The sequence below is a fragment of the Mustela erminea genome, chromosome 21 (assembly GCF_009829155.1).
Source record: "Mustela erminea isolate mMusErm1 chromosome 21, mMusErm1.Pri, whole genome shotgun sequence".
Classification (NCBI taxonomy): Eukaryota; Metazoa; Chordata; class Mammalia; order Carnivora; family Mustelidae; genus Mustela; species Mustela erminea.
The window spans coordinates 10,788,414-10,807,171 of NC_045634.1; the positions used below are offsets into that span (position 1 = coordinate 10,788,414).

At 43.7% G+C, this 18,758-nt stretch overlaps 1 pseudogene; it reads right to left on the reverse strand.

The window, feature by feature from the left end:
- Nucleotides 1-4,725: 4,725 nt before the first annotated feature.
- LOC116582058 lies at nucleotides 4,726-4,846 on the reverse strand (annotated as a pseudogene).
- Nucleotides 4,847-18,758: the final 13,912 nt, after the last annotated feature.

Consider the following 18,758-nt stretch of genomic DNA (forward strand, 5'->3'; position numbering starts at 1 on the left):
TGTGTAATATATTTGCTAATTTATCAATGGCTCTAAAAATAGTAGATTGTGTGTTTCTTTTTTTTTTAATTTTTTATTTTTTATAAGCATGTATTTTTATCCCCAGGGGTACAGGCCTGTGAATCACCAGGTTTACACACTTCACAGCACTCACCAAAGCACATACCCTCCCCAATGTCCATAACCCCACCCCTTTCTCTCAACCCCCCCTCCGCCCAGCCACCCTCAGTTTGTTTTGTGAGATTAAGAATCACTTATGGTTTGTCTCCCTCCCAATCCCATCTTGTTTCATTTATTCTTCTCCTACCCACTTAAGTTCCCATGTTGCATCACCACTTCCTCATATAGATTGTGTGTTTCTTATTGCAGAAGTACATTGTCCATTATATTCCCAGCCTCCAGGATAGCACATGGCAAATAATACGTAGTCCATGCCAGCTTATTGAATTGATTCGAAGACCAATAAAGCCATGTTTCTAGTTTCCGTCTTTATTCATTCATTAAACAAGTACTTTTTTGTACTTAGGCACACAGATCTACAGTAGGAGTCAGATGAATAAATAAATAAACAAGTAATCCTACACAGGAATAATAAGCAATGATGGATGGGTGAATAAATTATTGAGAGAAAAAAAGGCTACCTAGATTGGCCTTAGGATGTCAGCAAAGGCTACCTGAAGCAGGGATATTTTGACCTGTAATGTCAAGAATGATGCACTGTGAAAGAAGGAAGATATTCTAAACAGAGGGAGCAGTCGTGTGCAAGCTTGGAAGTGAGAGAGAGCATGACACATTCAAGAAAATATAAGTAGCTCAGTATGTTGGGACATAGAACGTGAGACATGGGATGATGAGAGATGAGGACAGGAAATGAAGTAGGTGCCAAATACAAGATTATTGTATTTTGAAGGCTCTATCATGAGGGAGCCACCAGAGGTATGTCATCAGGAGGCAGCAGAATCAGATTTTTTACTTAGAAAGAACATCCTGGTTTCCATGGAAAGCGATTGAAGGGGGGCAGGGTACAGTGTGGGAAACAATTGTCAAATTCTAGGTAGAAGAGTATGGATTGAGGAAAGTGGGCAGGTTTGAGAGATAATAAAAGTAAAATTAAAAGAATTTGGAACCTGATTAATTTGGGGAGTAATGGAGAAAGAATGGATGAAGATGATTCTTGGGTTTGGGACTTGGGAAAATGCTGGGCAGTAGTGTCATTTAATAAGCTTTTGAGCCTAGGTGAAGAGTTCTCTGCAGAGGAATATCTCCAATGACTATCATCCCGAACAATGTACTAAAATCTTAAATTCATCATGGTTATTGAATTATTAGCGCCTACACCTCCCTGGCTAATTTGCCGTATCTCTTTATAACACCATCCCCGTCTGAGTCACTACGGCTGCAAACCTCATGTTCATGGTTGGTTCCTCCTCTCTTCAGCCCTCCCTCCTCTTCCAGTTAGTCACTAAGGCCTGTTAATCATCCCTGACTAAGGCCTCTTGAGTCTGCACTGTCCTGCCATTCCCACTGTCATAACTCTAGCCTGAGCCCCTATCACTTCGTGCCTGAACTATTTCCTAACTAGAATCGTTTCCTAACTCATCTCCATCCCTGCAGTTGCTCCCCAGTGCAGTCCATCTGGCACCCCACAGCCAGAATGATTTTCTTTAAATACTGCTTTCATCACCTCTCCCAGTTCAAGCATGCTCAGCGCACTCTTCTCCAGACAGATGAGTTACTCACCATCTTCCCAGCATGTCTTATGCATTCCCACCTAGGGAACCTCTGCTTGGAATGTGACTTTCTCCTCTATTTTCCTCTGCCTCCCTAAATAGTCTTCATCCTGTTGGGCTCAGTTCCAGTCCCAGCCTCCAGGAGTTTTCCTGTCCATCCTCAGCACCATCACACCCTCAAATCCTCTGGCACCCAATATCCATTTTGCTGACTTTCTTGCGTTCTTCTCTGTGTAAGTCTTGTAGGCTTCTGAGAGCCTAGATGATGGGCCTCTTGTGCAGCCTCGGGTGCACATGCAATGGAGAGAGAACCAGATTCTGGTCAGCTCACAGTTGCTGTTATTTCTTGCTGCCACATGGGCTTGCAGCTGGAGACAGGTTATGCCGGTTTGGTGAGTATTTGTCCACTGTCTCTGGGATAGCCTTGTTGGTCCAGGTCCCAGGAGGGACTTGTGTTAGGTGCCAAGAGCACAACTCTTTCTGTTTCGCCTTCTCACGCCCCGCCATCATTCCTCAAGTATGGCTCTGATCAGCTGGATCTGGAAAGTCTGTATTAGCTACTCATGGTACAGATAGCTCTCCTAGAAGAAGCTCCAGGAAGCCCTGTTTTCAGCCTTTGTTACCAGCCCAGTTACCTCCTGTCTTCTTGGTGAGCCCCCGTTTGGGAGGCAACCAGTCCTTTTGTAAATTAGGCCATGTCCTCTCCAGAAACCAATGTTCTCATACCAAGTTTACTTTATATCCAAGATATTTCTGGCAACAGTAAGTTTCCTTATTATTCTCCCCTCTCCCCAGCAAGGAATTCCTATTTACCCTACAGTAATGCAGCTATTAGAGTGAGCCTGTGTGATGGAGGAGGGGGGAGTGAGGGGGGGAATCACATAATTGACCCTATACAGAAAAAAAGTGATTCACCCCAACATAAGCTTTGGTTCCAATCTTATACAAAAGAGAGGCCTACTTCATTTTTAGGTGCCTGTGCCCCAAATTAGTTTTTGTTTGCCTTGTCCTCATGCCCAGATCTATTCCTACTCCTCTGTGTCCTGCTCTGTGCCTCAGGAGCCTGTATGCTATAGATGGCATCTCCAGGGTACCCTGATCCAGTGCACGGCTGAGTTTGGGCAAACACATAACACCTGCAGAAGACTTCCTCCCAGTCTGCAGCAATCTGACAGTGGCTCCACTGTCTCTGGCAAAGGGACTCGTGCCCTCTCCCATTGCTTTAACTGTCCGGGCTCCAGCAATGGCACTGCTCCCCTGTGGGGACAGGTTGGTATTGTTGCTCTTCCTTAGCACTTAAACATCCCTTGATGGCTCCCTTAGCCCTGTTTCTTCATTAAACCCTCTTTGCTCCAACTCTTTTCAGTCTGTCATCTGTCTGCTTCACGGACCCTAATTGACACAGTGCCCTCTCGAAGAATACCCAAATTAATCTTTGCCTTTATTAGGGTAAATCTGGGTACAATTTGTCTCTCCCATGGCACTGAGCATGGTGATTGACAACTACAAAATCATTTGTAAACCCTAATTAAGATAGATATTAATGAGCCAGACTCATTCTTCTGTGTGAATCCAGACTTCCTGTTAACAAACCAGACTGCTGAATGTGTAAGCATCAGTCTTCTGATTATCACACAGTGGGCTTGCCCCTTCACCCTGCCTCGTTCCCAACTTACAGCGAAAGATTGAGACTACAGTATCTTATTCATTGATAGGGGCAGTACACTGACTAGATGCAATAGCCTGTTTAAAATCCAGCAAATTATCTCCACCATCTTGCCGAATCAGTTCTAGGACACGTGACTGATGCTGCTCTTTAGGAATCTAGCTAGTTTGCCACTCTCCCAGAGGATGGCCTGACAAGAGTTACTTCAAGAGGGCTGAGGCTTCAACACAGCTACCTTCAGGGTAATTGAGATGACTTGTTTGCCATACCTGTTCTGTTTAATGAGGGCGATGCTCATTCCCACAAGTGGAAGGGCCACTGGTGAGCTACCATCATCGAAGAGAAACTCTAACCAGATGCCTTCACAGAGCTTGCTGCTTGGCGGCTTTCTGCCTCAGAGACTCTTGTTTTAATTATCGTTCCTCTATACATCATGTTCCTGAAAGAAATTCCAACATGTTTCCAAGTTATTTTAGCTGGGTATTTTCCCTGCCAATCTTAAAATCAGCGTTTCTACTCTTTGCTTCCTAATGATTCTTCCCAATGAGAAGAGGAGAGAAAAGATCTCAGGATATTTTCCCTAAGGATGCAGTGTAAGTGTCACCTGGGGAAGTATTTCTTCCTTCACATGTAAAGCTGCAGGGCCCAGAAGGGCTGCCACATGCAAATTTGAAACAAGCATTTCCAAAGCAGAAGTCCAGCACCAGCCCTGTCACACATGCGTAAAACAAATTGTCCAATGGGAGCATTGCATAAATCACTCAAGAGAGAGTGCCAAAAATTCCACAGCACTCCTTCCAGAATCTAAAACCCAAACACGTTAGAGCTCCAAGCTCTTACCAAAAAATCCTGAAGGGAAAATGAACTGTGAATAGCTATGAAGAAAGTGTAAGTAATTCATCCACCTGATGGGACCACCTGCTAATCAACATTCACACAGTATTTTGTATCCAGCTATGAATCAAAATTCTTGAGCTAAGTTTATAGCTTAAAAAGCCAAAAAGTCCTGTCATCATCAGCGCTGCTATTTACCAGCGACTGAGACAGAACCTGCATGAACGGCTATGCTTCGTGAAGGATGTTGATCTTCGTGGGTTGTGTCTGATTCAGGGGAGGAGCACTTGGGCTGGTTTCAGACACTAAGATTAATGGGTAGTGCAGTAAATCACAGTCACAGAAAAGAAGAACCTTGGTGGGGAGGCCGAGTGTTTTAGTTTCTCAACCCACTGCACGCCCATGGAAGAGAGAACCCTGTTAGAGTTAGAAGTGTTGGAGAAAAGGTACTTCCACTCATCTTTTTAGTAAACGTGCTCTTGTAAAAGGCACAGCATTTGTGCAAATTTTTCTAAAAAGTATTTATTGAAGTAGATAGGAAAAAATGATTCTTAATTAGCAATAATCGTGCCTCAGATAAACCTCATTGGCTACGATACTGCCGCTGTGCAAAGCTTGAAAAAGCGATTCTCATAGCAAAATATATGCCCTCCCATGTGTAGAGAGTAAGTGGGGCCAAGCCCAAAGAGCTCTACACAACCAGAAAAAGAGAAGTGGGTTCAGCTATAAAGCCAATTTATTAGAGGTGCACAAACTCTTGTACTGAACTACGAGACTTGATTCAATATATCTATGTATTAGTTTGCCAGGACTGCTGTAACAAAATACCACAAACCAAATGGTTGCAAAAAAGGGGAATGTGTTCTCTCAGTCTTGGAAGTCAGAAGTATGAAGTCAAGATTTCAGTAGAGCCACGTTGGCTCTGAAACCTGTAGGGCAGTCCTTCCTCAGCTCTCCCGAGCTTCTCGTATTTGCCAGCAAACTTTGGCATTGGTTGGGTTGCGGCTGTAGCCGCCCAGTCTCGGCCTGTGTTGCCACATGACACTCGGTCTGTGTGTGTGTGTCTCATCTCTTAAGGACATGGGTCACATTGGATTGGGGCCCACCCAATTCCAGCATGACCACATCTTAACTAATTATGTCAGTGTCTTAACTAATTATGTCAACTCTGTTTTGAAATAAGGTAACATTCTTAAGTACGATTATATTGGTTGTATCGACAAAAATATTTGCATCCAGGGTTTGGTAAACTTTTTGTATAAAGGGCAAGATTTCAGATATTTGGGGCTTTGTAGGCCATAGCGTCTCTGTCGTGACACCCCAGCTCTGCTGTTGCGGCGCACAAACAGCCCTAGACAGCATGAAAGTCAGTGGCCATGGCTGCTCCAAAACCACTTCATTTCCGGAACCAGGTGTCATCTAGCCCAAAAGCCAGCGAGACTGAGGGTCAGATCTTGTGGCACGGCCCAGCGTGAGCTTGTTGTTACCTCCTAAAGCATCGTGGCAACAACATGCTGGTTTCCCCCCAGAGAAGGATAGGCTCTCATGACAGAGTCTCACATTGGGATTTTTTTTTTAACGTTTGTTTTTCCTACACTGGGTAGGGCTTCAAAGTTCATTGAGACCAAACAGTTTTGCAAAGGAGCCCGTGAGCCTTAGAAACATGAACTGACTTGTTCACACTGGAAGCTAGGATGAGCATCCAGGTCTTCTGGCCCCAGGCTCCTGGCTGGTCTGCGGCTTCCTAGTTTACGCTCTACATCTGTGGTCTGCTGATTTGGACTTCGCTGCTAAAAGTTTCGTAAAAGCTTGAAGCCTGGGACTTAAGGCACAAGGCAGCGGTAACCTAGTGTCGGTGACGACAATGAGTTAGCACATGGCTCAGTACAGAGGAGCCCAGATCACCCACAGGCTCTTAGGATTCTTTGGTTCAATATCCCTTAGAAAACGCTGAATGCCATTGAGCATTTATTGTCTAGGTATTTATTTAAACCTATCTTGAACCTGTCTATGTTTTGGCTTTACAACTAGTTCAGATAACAAATTCCGTGTGTTTACTTCTCTTCTAGACAAGAAGACCTTCCTATTACTTTAGAGCCTGTTTTTATCAAAACTGATGGTGATGTAACTGAGAGATTCCCCAGGTTGATTATCCCAGAAAGCTCTTAGGGGAGAGCTATGCCTTACATAGCACATGACTTCTAAGTAACACCACTGCACAGAGATTTTCCAGCATTTTAAGCCAACAAACCTTGCTAAGAAAACTTGCATGGGATCTTAGATAATGTTGGTAATGGATGCACTGGCCTACTAGTAGACTATTTTGTTTTTTCCCCACTGAATTTAATGTCATATCGCACACTATTTTTTTTTTTTTTTAAATTTGGCTCCCCCACAACTGGAACACAAACTCCATGAGGGCAAAGACTTGGTCAATTTATCGCCAGACACTAAAATAGTTCCCGATGCAAAATAGTGCATAGCAGGCATCCGATAAATACTATGGAACAAAGGAAGCAATGAGTGAGGCGCTGAGCCAAGCCCAAGCCCCAGGCTCCCATCCAGGACCAAACCTGAGGATCCTTCGCGGAGCCCCCTCTAGTCTGTGGGCGCGCGGTGACTGGCACAGAGCTTTGGTATAAAGCTGACGTGCATTTTATTGGATGAAGGTCTCTCAACCACCCTGGGAGGTCAGTAGGGCGCATATCTATTTCCAATTTGAAGATGAGGACAGAGACTCAGAGAAGATAATGGGTGCCTCACGGTCACTTTGGCGGAAAATGGTAATGCTCGTGAGCTATGACAGCTCCAAACACACCACACCAGCATTTCAGACTGTTTTGACTACAAATGACAGGAAGGAGAGAATTTTAAATTATGACCCAGAAGGGGCACCTGGGTGGCTCAGTCAGTTAAGCGTCCGACTCCTGATTTTGGCTCAGGTCATGATCTCAGTGTCCTGGGATAGAGCCCCACATTGGGCTCCACGCTGGGCATGGAGTCTGCTTGAGATTTTCTCTTTACCCCTTCCGCTGCTGCCCTCCGCCTCCGGTCCCCACCCCATGCATGCACTGGCTCTCTCTCTCTCTCTCTCAAAAATAAATAAAACTTAAAATAAAAATGATGACCCAGAAAACGCACACACACACAACTAAAGCAAATTTTTTTTTTTACAAAAGAATTCCCTAATGTAATAATATACTCTGATATTCTAATTCTAATTAATTTTAAAACATTAAAAAAAATTCTAATTGCAACCACAGACTAAAAAGCCGTCCTGTCTCCCATCCACATTTTCTTGCATAATTTCCCCTCTCATGTCATCTTTTCTCTCCATTTTGAAAATGAAATAATTGCCTTCTTCTCCTTCGGGGCTTCCCAGGCGGTACGTGAAGTCAGACAGTCTGGGGAGCAGGATGCTTCCTCCGAGCCAGAGTCAGAGAACATGAAGCAGTCAGGACACGTCTGAGAGGAAACTGAAAGCTTTTATGGGGGCAAAGGGGGAGAGAAAATCAAATCGGAACGCCTGTCCATTTTGGGCAGGAAACGGTTAAGAGACCACTCGATGCACTGAGCTGCCAAGACCACCGCAATCTTCGTACAGAGATTAGACAGAGAACAGATGTGAAGTAACTAGAGTCCTTCAGAGTAAGATAGCGACGACATAAATTAACCTTGTCTAGGGCCTGACAAAGGGACCACGCACTTTTTGAAGTCTTAAGAGTGAAGCCCTTTTTTATGGACTCTCCAAGGTTATATACCTTCATCCAACAGAACGAGTTTAATTACAGCCAGTTGTTTACAGGCAAGGGAAGTGAGCCCAGTGGGGGCTATCAGGGTGACTGCATAGAAAATAAACGAACGAGCCTGCAAACAGCTGAGGTTTCCTTGAGTTCTCTTCAGCTGATAAGATTCCCTTCACCCCTCGAGATTAGTTTTGTCTATTTTCCTGAAACCGGAGAAACAAAGAGGTGAAAACATTCCAGACTTCTGATCCCCCAGTTTGGCAGGGTTTGGTTCGAAGCTGCCTCTCCTGGTGGGGAGGTGGGGGGTTACCCCACACCCAGCTCTTGGAGGCCGGCCGGGGCAGGGCGGTGCCCCTGGAACGGCCAGCTGGGCGGCGGGCCAGCCTCGGCAGTGGACATTGAACCTGAGCTTCTGAGGAAGACCTGGCATCGCCGTTGCCAAAAGGAAAAATCTCTGCTCAGGGGAGGCCCAGCTGGGGTGGGCCTGGAGCCAGAAACAGGGTTGTTAGGGCTGCATCCCAGAAGAAGATAGAAGATTCGGTGCGGCACTGACAGGGGCCTGTGGATCCAAGGCGTGCTAGGAGTTTGCTGGGGCAAACGTCTCTAAGAATTGCAGGGAGGGCAGGAGCTGTGCCCGGTGGGCAGCGGAGGGCATGCTGGAGTCTGGAGCGGGTTCCCTCCGGTATCTTTGGGGTGTCTGCTCATCTGTGGGAAGGAGCTGGGAGATGAAGCAAGGTTTGGGAGCAGGGAATAGAGGGGGTAGGAAGCCACTCAGATGGTAGGCGCTGGGCTCACATGGTCTTTAGCCGAATGTGCTGGGTGGCAGGGGCTGGAAATGAGTCTAGGCAGCCTGGGGTCCCGGAACCGCCTTCCCCTTGCTTTGGGCAGCTCTCTCCCACAGGCTCTTAGCCTTCCTGGAGAGACACCAGTCAGCCTAGGGCTCCCCATAAACCAGTGGACTAGATCCAAGACAGAGAGCGGAGGGACTCACTCCTCTCTCAGGTGGGAGAGCTGTTTCCTCTTTTTTTGTTCCCCCAGGGCCAAGTTTATATGTGGGCGGTGGAGCCTGTGTTCTGGTCGGAGCCTCCGAGGACCACTGAAACGAATCTCCACCCTAAAACATCCCTCCCAAGCTGCCCGAAATACCATGTATAATTTGAGTTAAACAGTGCTATTGGGGAAAAAAAAAAAAATTAGTCCCCAGAGACGTTTGAGAGAAATTTAATCGTTCAACTCTTACTACGCACTTCACTCATGTTCCTCTAAAGTCAGATGGAGGTCCCTGGAAGTTGGAGTGATGCAACCCTTTTGGGGGAAGAAACTCAGTTTTGGAGTAAGAGCCATTTCTGGGAAAGGCGATCTAGGGTTAAAGCTGCCTGTGAGGTCTCTGGTGAGTGCGTGTGGGGTGGGGCACAGGGTGGTCAAGAAGTAGATTTGAGGAAAAGAAGGGATCTGGGAGGATCCAATGAAATGGGCAAGGAAGGGCCGACAGAGCTCTCCTTTGCTGACAGTGTTGCTAAGGCTCACCTCGCTTTTACCTGTTCCTTCTGCTCCTAAATCCTCATCTTGTGGAGCTTAAGTTTCCCTCGGTGTGAGATGCTCTTGCCCAGGGCTGGAGAAGAGCCCTTTCTGTCTCCTGACCCTCAGCCTGAGTCCAGGCGAGACCCTCCCTAGCAGTCCTGAGTAGGCATTACAGGGAGTCCCTCCACGCGCCCTGGATTTCTGTTTGCATCAGGCCCCTCACCTCTGGCTTAGGAACGTAGAAGGCACAGAGAAATGTGTGTCCACACTGCTCCCCCCAGTGGGTGGTGTGTGCACGTTGCACACTGCCTCACTGCCTGCGGTCTGAGGACTTGGTACATTCTGTTCCTTCTCCCGGCGGTGCCATCCCTTTCCACACCGTCAGCAGGTGTCATCCTCAAGTCTAGTCAACCCTTAAGACTCAACTCATCCCTCAAGACTAGTCATCCCTCAATACTCAACTCATAATGCCATGTCCTGTTCTTAGCCTTTTCTGTCTCGTGTGATTTCTCTGTGTAAACACCTAGAAATGTGCCGTAGTGTCATTGGTGATTTCTTACTTAACCTTACCACTTGACTTTGACCTTCTTGGCATCATTTGTATCTTATTTCCAGCACACAGCACAGTATGTGACACCTAGAGGCTTCTTAGGAACCTCTCGGTGAATTGATTGGACCTTACATAAAATTATTTCTGAGGGCCGTCGCTGACATTTCCAGTGGTTTTTCAGCCGCCCTGTGGCCAGAGAAGTGCTTAGCCAATCGGAGAAAAACAGCACCGGTTTGCCACGAAGAGCTAACTCGCCCTGCTTATCAAGTCGCACTCCCTTAATTTTCCTTCTAAACACGTTCTGAACTTGACATCTGAAGAGCTGACATGCCTTGCTGGGCCTGCTGATTAGTGAAGAATTTTCAAGAAACAAAAGACTTTATACAATGATTGCAAGTAGAATCCATAAAATGCGACTCCATCCACTTGTCCAGCATGAAGCTGTGTGGCCGGGAGGCAGGTGCGCTGGTTTGCCTTTCTGGTGGCACGGGGGACCGAGGCACGGGGCGTTTTGACTTCACATCTGATTGTCTGCCTTTGGATAGATCCAGACCTCGCTGCTCAACCTGCCCGAAGGGGCAACTTGTTCCTAAGAGCTGAGGCCATGGGTGAGACAATTTCTGCGAAAGAGAAAGCCCAGGTTAAAGGTAGGGTCAGAACTCGTGGGTCCTGGATTACTTTGCAATATGAGTGCAGAGTGTGGAGCCCGAAGTCCTTTGCTGTGGCCATTCTCTGGCCTTCGCTTAGGGTGAGACGTCCAGGGTTTCTCTTCTGCAGGGCTTGAGGCTTCCCTTCCTCCCCCGGTCACATTTTCCACCCCCCCCCCATTCACTTTTCATTATGAACGTTTTCAAATATACATAAATTAGTGAGAGCGCTATCATCAAACCTGCATGCGCCTATCACCAGATCCAATAATGATCAACATTTTGTTCAGCTCCTTGTGTGACCTTCTCATCACAGACTTGATTTCTCAAATCCTTTCCAGTTTCTTCATCTCACTGGCTCCTGCGCTAGTTGTCATCTCTCTGTTATAAAAAGCGTGGAAGGGGTTCCATGTATATTCAAACCGCAGCGGCAGATCTAAAGGGTGAGGTGCGCGGGTGACAGGTGCTTTCATCCGCCTGTTTTTTATTGATGTCCCAGGGCCATGCAAGCGATGGTGCGATCGGAGGTAAGAGTACTGAGCTTGCTCTGCAAATGCAGCTGCAGGACCGGCTCCTAACTGCTGTTTTCCAGCAGGACAGGTGCTCCGTACGAAAATTCTGGTGCCTCCCACAGCGGCAGTCTTACCATCCAGCTTCTGGAGGCCAGATAGTGCGGTCATCTCAGCTTCGAGACTGGTGTCTCATTTTTCATTCTCTGAAGATGTCTCTTTCATTGCTTTGTTGCACAAAGAAGGGTAGCTAATTTTTTTTTTAACTTTTTCCTTTTGTTCTACCTTCTTTTCCTTCCTCTCCCTTTCCTTCTCTTTTCTCACAGGCCAAGGAAACTACTTCTAAACATTTACAACTTCAAAAATTAGACGAAGCAATTAAAGTTCTTTAATGTATGGGGAGTATTTAAAAATTCTCTTTGTGTTTGGCCTTTGATCTCTCCAGCCATCCACATAGTTGAAACACTTCTGCCTAAAGCAACTTGGCATTTTTTATATCATTGTGATAGCTCATAGTTTTTGTATATAATGTCAGTGCTCCTTAGAGAACTGGGCTACAAAGAAAAATGGGTGGAAGTTATGTAAGCCATTTAAATAGTTTACCATTTGTAACTTTTGACCAGTCCCTGGAAAAGCTTTACATTAAAATATCACTGCGTGTGAGTCTTATGTCTGTTAAATGTTTTACAGTCACTTATTGGCTCTTTCTCAGGTTGAAAACTAAGTCATAGAAGAAAAATACAGCTTGGCTAGCATTGCAATGTAGTAACTATTAAATTTAAAATCAAGGTCAGAGGGAAGAAAAGGCAGGATACAATATATGTGAGATACGTGTAGACACGAATATATGTTAAAATTCTATGTCACAGACGGAATTGATATATGAGGTAGGGAAAGACCCTCTGTTAATTGAACTGAATGTTTCTCATTTCAGAATTACTGGCTTGAGCTTAGAGCTTCACTTTTAATATGTTAATGAGGAAGTTAAAGTGTGTTTACATTTCTATAACATGTGTTCCTCTTCGTCTCAGCTGCGGACATAACAGAACTTTGGAGAAGTGATGTCAGCTCTCTGGAACCTCGTTCTCATGCGTTAAAAAAAAAACAACAAAAAAAACCCAAAACACCAGACTGAAATATTTGAATTGTTCTTTTTGCTTGACATGCTGTACTTTAAAAGCAGGACATGAGACCGAGTCAATGTTGTCAGGTGCTGAGAGCTCCTAACAAGGACATATGCATTAAAATCACATAATTAAGTTGCCTGGAAGCTAAAAGTGTAAACATAACCATAAATACGAAACATGCTTGTTTATCTTTTCTGCTGTGGCTATTAGCTTAACCTCCAGGGATTAGCGTGTATGCATCACACATATGGATTCTGGGAGGTACACTTAGTGGGAACTCGGCCTGAGTACATCATAAAGCAAACGTATCTAGTGTTCAGCTCTAAAAACAAAATGTTGGAAGACTTTTTTTTTCCCTTCTTTTCAAATTAGTGTTACTTGGGGGAGGTGTGTGATGTGGCAGTTAATATGTATGCTTTTTCAATGGTTCTGCCTTTTTTTCTCTTTGAGCTTTGAGGTAAAAGGTCAAGTCCTCTATAGCCAGTGACTTTTCATCATTTTCCTGTTCATTCCAGGGAGTGGTATAAACTCCGTTGTCCTGGCAGGTAGATTCCAGTGTACCATACAGGCAGCCCGCTAGGTCAGCCCTGCCACCAAGCCCTCCAGGAAATGAAGCACTGTATTTTCCTCAGGAAATAAACCCGCCTCAGATAGAAACATTTGCTCATTTCCAAACTGCTAACTGACAGCCATCGAAGAATTTCACCACAAAATTAATAGTGGGGAGAACTGGGGAATATTATTGAGCTTCATGTTAGGAATAGGCCATCATTCATTAATGTGTTTTATGAATATTAACTGAACTCTTACTTTGTGCCAGGAACTAACTGTTCTAGGTGAAGGGCATATACAAGTAAAAGAAGACAAAAACTACAAAAAATAAACAGGTAAAGAATCAATCAGGATTATTTATTTATTTATTTGACAGAGTTCACAAGTAGGCAGAGAGGCAGGCAGAGAGAGAGAGGAAGGGAAGCAGGCTCCCTGCTGAGCAGAGAGCCCGACGCGGGGCTCGATCCCAGGCCGGGATCATGACCTGAGCTGAGGGCAAAGGCTTTAACCCACTGAGCCACCCAGGCACCCCAATCAGGATTTTTGATGGAGCTATGCAAACAGCTGGGATTTGGTGACACGGTGAGAGGGTGGCTGGCCACTTTGGGGGGTTGGCTGGGAATGACTGAGCTGAGGAAGTCGTAGAAAAATCGAGGACTAAATGTCAAGAAGGAGAGCAACATGCAATGATCAGGAAGGAGAGAATTTGAGTGCAGGTCATAGCAAGTATGAAAATCCAAAGACAAGAAGGGGTCTGATGTGTCTGAGGAAGAGAAGGTTGTGTTTGGAAGGAGGGACTGTGTGGCTTCATATAGATTATAGATGGTCAGGGCTTCATAAAGCAGGGTGAAAGGTTTGCATTTTGTTCTCAGAGTAAGTGAAAAATAATCAGAAGATCTCACCTGAATCATTGTTTATGCTTATGGTTAGTTCTGTAGGAAATGGACCATTGAGAGGAAGAGAAGAAGCAGGCAAGGGGAGAGGAAAGGGCACATCTGGAAGGAAGTTCTGGTTGAGTGGCTGGTGAGTTAAATGTGGAAGTCATGAGGAGAGAATGAAGGAGAACTTCCAAATTTGGGGTTTGGGTAGTTGATGAAACAACCAATTTGTTGTGAGGTGGGAATTGTTGTGGGGTAAGTTTCTTTTTAGACAACCAAGACAAGATATGAAGGATATATCTGGAATCTAGAGGAGAGTCTAAAGACCTCTGTCTGCTGCCATAGTCATGTAGATTTATTTCAAGCCGTGGGTCAAGATGATGTCACCTAATGTGAATGCATAGAAAAAGAAGAAGGTCCAAGATGAAACGCAAGGCATTCCAAAATGTAAAAATCCATCGGTGGAGGAGGTGACAGTAAAGGTTCAGAAACTTAGGTAGGAGGAAAGCCAGGAGTCTGATTTCACCAAGATGAGAAGAAACAGGATCTTTTCAAGAAAGAGGAATTGGAGACTCAGGACATCTTGAGGCCACTGGACTTCTCACTACTCTTTGCCCATTAGCCAAATCATAAGCTGGTATTTCAAAGAGAGGGCAGGTTTCTATCCCTGTTCTGCATGTAGCCAGGCTCCTTTGACTAGTTTTCATTTCTCCATTCCAGAGCAGCAGTTCATTTTTTTAGGCTTCTTGTGTCTGGCCCCCAACCCAACCATCTCACAGGTGCACCTTCCCTGCAGCAAGCACTCCCATCCAGCTTGTCTTTGTCTCGTGGGGAGGACCTGACAGTTGAGAGGCATAGCTCAAAGGAAGGTCCCAAAGGAAGAGGAGACTGAGTGTAAACAAGGGTAGAACAGCGGGTGTGCTCAGGGATCACACTCTGCTCTGGGGCTGCACCTTTTCCCAGAGATGATTTGTGAAGGCTAGAACCCACATATACAATGCTCTTTTTGCTATTTTTTTTTTTTTTAGGGATAGACATTGAAATCACTCTAGGAAGAATAAAGGAAAACTCACCATTTCTTTGGGGAAAATTAAAGTGTTCAAAGTAAACTGATTCTGCAATTCATAAATAAGCAGAGAGGAATCAAAATAATGTCTGATAGCTAATGAACTCATAAAAGCCTCAGAAAAGCTATAGGAACACATCTTACAGTCTACCTCTATTAGTCACTGTTTGCTGCATAATATATTAGTCAAAAATTTCGTGGCGTAATAAGAGAGTATATTGGGACGCCTGGGTGGCGCAGTGCATTGGAGCCTCTGCCTTTGGCTTGGGTCATGATCTCGGGGTCCTGGGATCGAGCCCCACATCGGGCTCTCTGCTCAGCAGGGAGCCTTTTTCCCCCTCTCTCTGCCTGCCTCTCTGCCTACTTGTGAGCTCTTTCTGTCAAATAAATAAATAAAATCTTTAAAAAAAAATAAGGAGAGTATATTATCACACAGTTTCTGTGTATCCGAAATTCAGGAGCAGCTTAGCCAGGTAACTTTGGATCATGGTCTATCAGGAGGAGGCAGACACAGTGTCAGTCAGGACTAATGTCATGTGAAGGCTTGACTAGGGCTGGAGCAGCCACTTCCAAGATGGCTGCTCAAAGGCTCTAGGCCAGAGACCTACATTCCTTGCTGGGGGTGGGGATAGTCTCTCCATGAGTTACAACATGACACTGATTTTTCTCAAAAAATAGAAAGTGCGAGAAAGAGAGAGAAAGAAAAAAGAATTCACGATGCCTTTTATGGCCTAATCTTGGAAGTCTAACACTATCATTTTCATCACATTCTATTAATTGGAAAGCACTAAAGCCATCCCATACTCAAGGTGAGGGGAATTCGGCTCTACTTTTTGAAGGAAGGTATATCTAAGAATCTGGGAATACCTTTTAAACTATCGTATTAGCGGTCTTTAGAAACTGAAGGAATTGTGAGAGCTGTAGAATCAGTCAGATTAAAAAAGAATTGGTGAGAAAGGATAGTTGGTCCACATTAGTCTAGTTTGAAATGAGTGACTGAGTTTTGTTCTTAACTTCAAATTCCAGAAACTGGCTATCTCCATAACGTTTCAGTTTTAACTGAAAACATTGAAATCTCTGTGCATGCCTGATAGAAAATAGTCTCATGAAAAGAAATGTTTCCTCTGATAGAATCAGAATACCTATAATCAGCCACTTGGTTATAGAATATGTGGTGGTTGCCGTATTCGTCATTATCCCTCAGTAATGTTTAAAACATTACTTATGATTTTGGACTGTAGGTGCAGGGAGTTGATTTAATCACACTCATCAGCTCATTGCCCTTGGTCATCTCCAACCTACATAAAGAAATAACACATTTTCCCTCTTTCTATCTCCACTCACCTCTCTTGTTTCTGTGCTCTGTCCTAAGCACTCACTCCAGCTTGCTTCATATATCTTCTTTAAGATTACCAAACAATATGTGATGTTGTTTTTTGTATGTATTTAACACACATAAATAAAATTGTGGTACAAAAAGTAAAATAAAAATAAAAGAAAATTGGAATAGCTCTGGTGTTTAGAATGAAGTAATGGGATTAGAACTTCTATGTACCTTTAAGCAGATACCGAGAACAAGCGTTCATAACAGTTTCTGGAGAGAAATGAGACTGAAAATGGCTAATTTTATAGCCGACAAGACCAATCTCCCTCCTTTACTCTGGCAACAGAAAGAGAAGCAAACATGCAGAGGCCCACAGCTGACACGAGAAAGAACATTTTGCTTTCTGCCAGACACTGGCCTATAAGAAATGGGTCTCTGCCCTAGAGCACTTGCAGTGTCCAGCAATATGGGGAATTAGAGGCCTGACAAGGCTAAAATATGGTCAATGGTAATAAAAGTTAGCTAGAAGAAGCCCAGAATTTGAACTCTGTAGCAAATACTCAGTTCTAATCCTTCCCTTCCCCCTCTCTTTACGATTTAATACTTGGCAAGGGAAAGGTCACTTGACAATATTTATTAGCTCATTAACTGTAAGTGTCTTTGCTGCCATGGGAGATATTTTTTTATAACAATTCTATTCTGTTCTACAAGCTACACTGCAGGTGTCTCTCCATTGTGTAAATGAAATGGTGAGTGCTAGCTCTCTCTTGGTTTCCAAGATCCATAACTAAATATTATTATTTTTTTTCCCAGCTAGTGAAAGGGAACATGGTCAGACTGAGTCAGGCTTGGCTGACTTACATGAGACCAACTAGGCAAATATCAGTGTTGCCTGAACATGGGCAGTACTTTCAAAATGATGAATTATGCCTATCTTGTTTTCCCTGTTCAGAACCTCCATTCTTAAGGAAAGGGAAAGGAAACAGAATTAGCATGCATTAGTGCCAAATACTCTATCAGGACCTTTATAGACACTATTTAATTTAATTCTCCCAACAGCTGTATTAAATAGGGAAGAAATTAAATAGGAAAGAAATCTTTGCCACTAATAAACCAGATGAGGAAACTGAGTGTTAATTTGCTCAGTCACACAGCTGTTATGTGGGGAAGCTGGGATTCAAACCTAAGTTCATGCTTTTCAAACATGTAATATTCTATGTTTAAAAAGTAATACAGTATCCTCAAAAATTGTGCAACTTCTCATTTGCTTTCCAGAAAAGTCTGAGCTTGGTTGAAGATGATTCAGTTGCAGCAATAGATAAAATGTTACTGGATTTCTGATAAAAAAAAGATTTATCCTCTTGGAATGAGGAGCATTGATTTTTTAAGTAAATCAAAATGTGTTTTTTCTATTGGATTATTTTTAAATATAAAACTGATCACAGCTTAGCTCTTTTGGGGGAGATCTATCCCACCAGTTCTAGTTGGTGAGGGTATGATATCCATTGACCAAGAAGTACCAAAAATTCATTCATATATTCATTTCCTGCATTGACACAGGTTTTCCACTTGAGCACCTCCCCCACTCTTGGTTTGACTAACTCCTCATTATTCTTTAAAACTTATCTCATGTATCAACTTTTCTGAGAACATTATCTTCCCTCTCTTAGTACCTATACAATTTTCGTTGTTTTGTACGGATCACCCCACATTTTTTAATGGGTTCATTTGTCCCACTGCCTGAGTATTCCTTGAGAGCAGGGGTTTTGTCTCACTCACCTCTATGTTCCCAATATCTAATGGCTGCCATTTAGAGGGTTCTCTAGTCATCAAATGAATGAATGGATAAATGAATGAATGTTTAGTATGATTAGATGATTATTCATTTATCGCTATGCTCTGTAATATTTCATATGAAGTCTAATGTTGGGTGCCATGACTTCAGTGATATTTGAATCCAAAACCCATGGCACAGTGACAACACTAGAAACTCGGGGATGAATGTATCAAAGACCAAATCGATTTCGTTCTCTCGATCTCTTCGTGTCTCTCCTTCTTTCTTTCCCTCTATCACACACACATACACACTTTTTCTCAAATCAGGGGATCAGTAAGTCATCCCATTCTTTGCTATGAATTGAAGGACTTTTGAGGTTCGTTTATGTGGGTCTCATCTGGAGAGGACATTACTTCTACATGACATTTATCCATAACGAGGATCCTGATAAACTGTGAAAAAAAATGTTGTTTATTGGAAGAGAGATTTGCCAGAATTTGAGAACTGTCCCATAGTACCTGGAACTGAGAGCTTATATTCTTGTGAGTTGAGTAGAAAGTGTTTGGTAGGAGAGTATGATTAACCATGACAGGCCAGTTGGTTAAAAAACTTTTCATCATTTTGGGCTTCAAAGTTAATGCCTATTTAAAATGAATTCAGTCATTTCAGAAGGTGAGAATACAATATATTTAAATAAAATCATCACAGAATGTTTAAACAGAAAGTCTATCCAGGGTTTTGAAATAACTTAATTTTAAATAATAATTAATTGAATTCTTGACTTTTTCTATTCCTTTTGATTATAATGCTGTGGAATCACTTTTTTTTTTT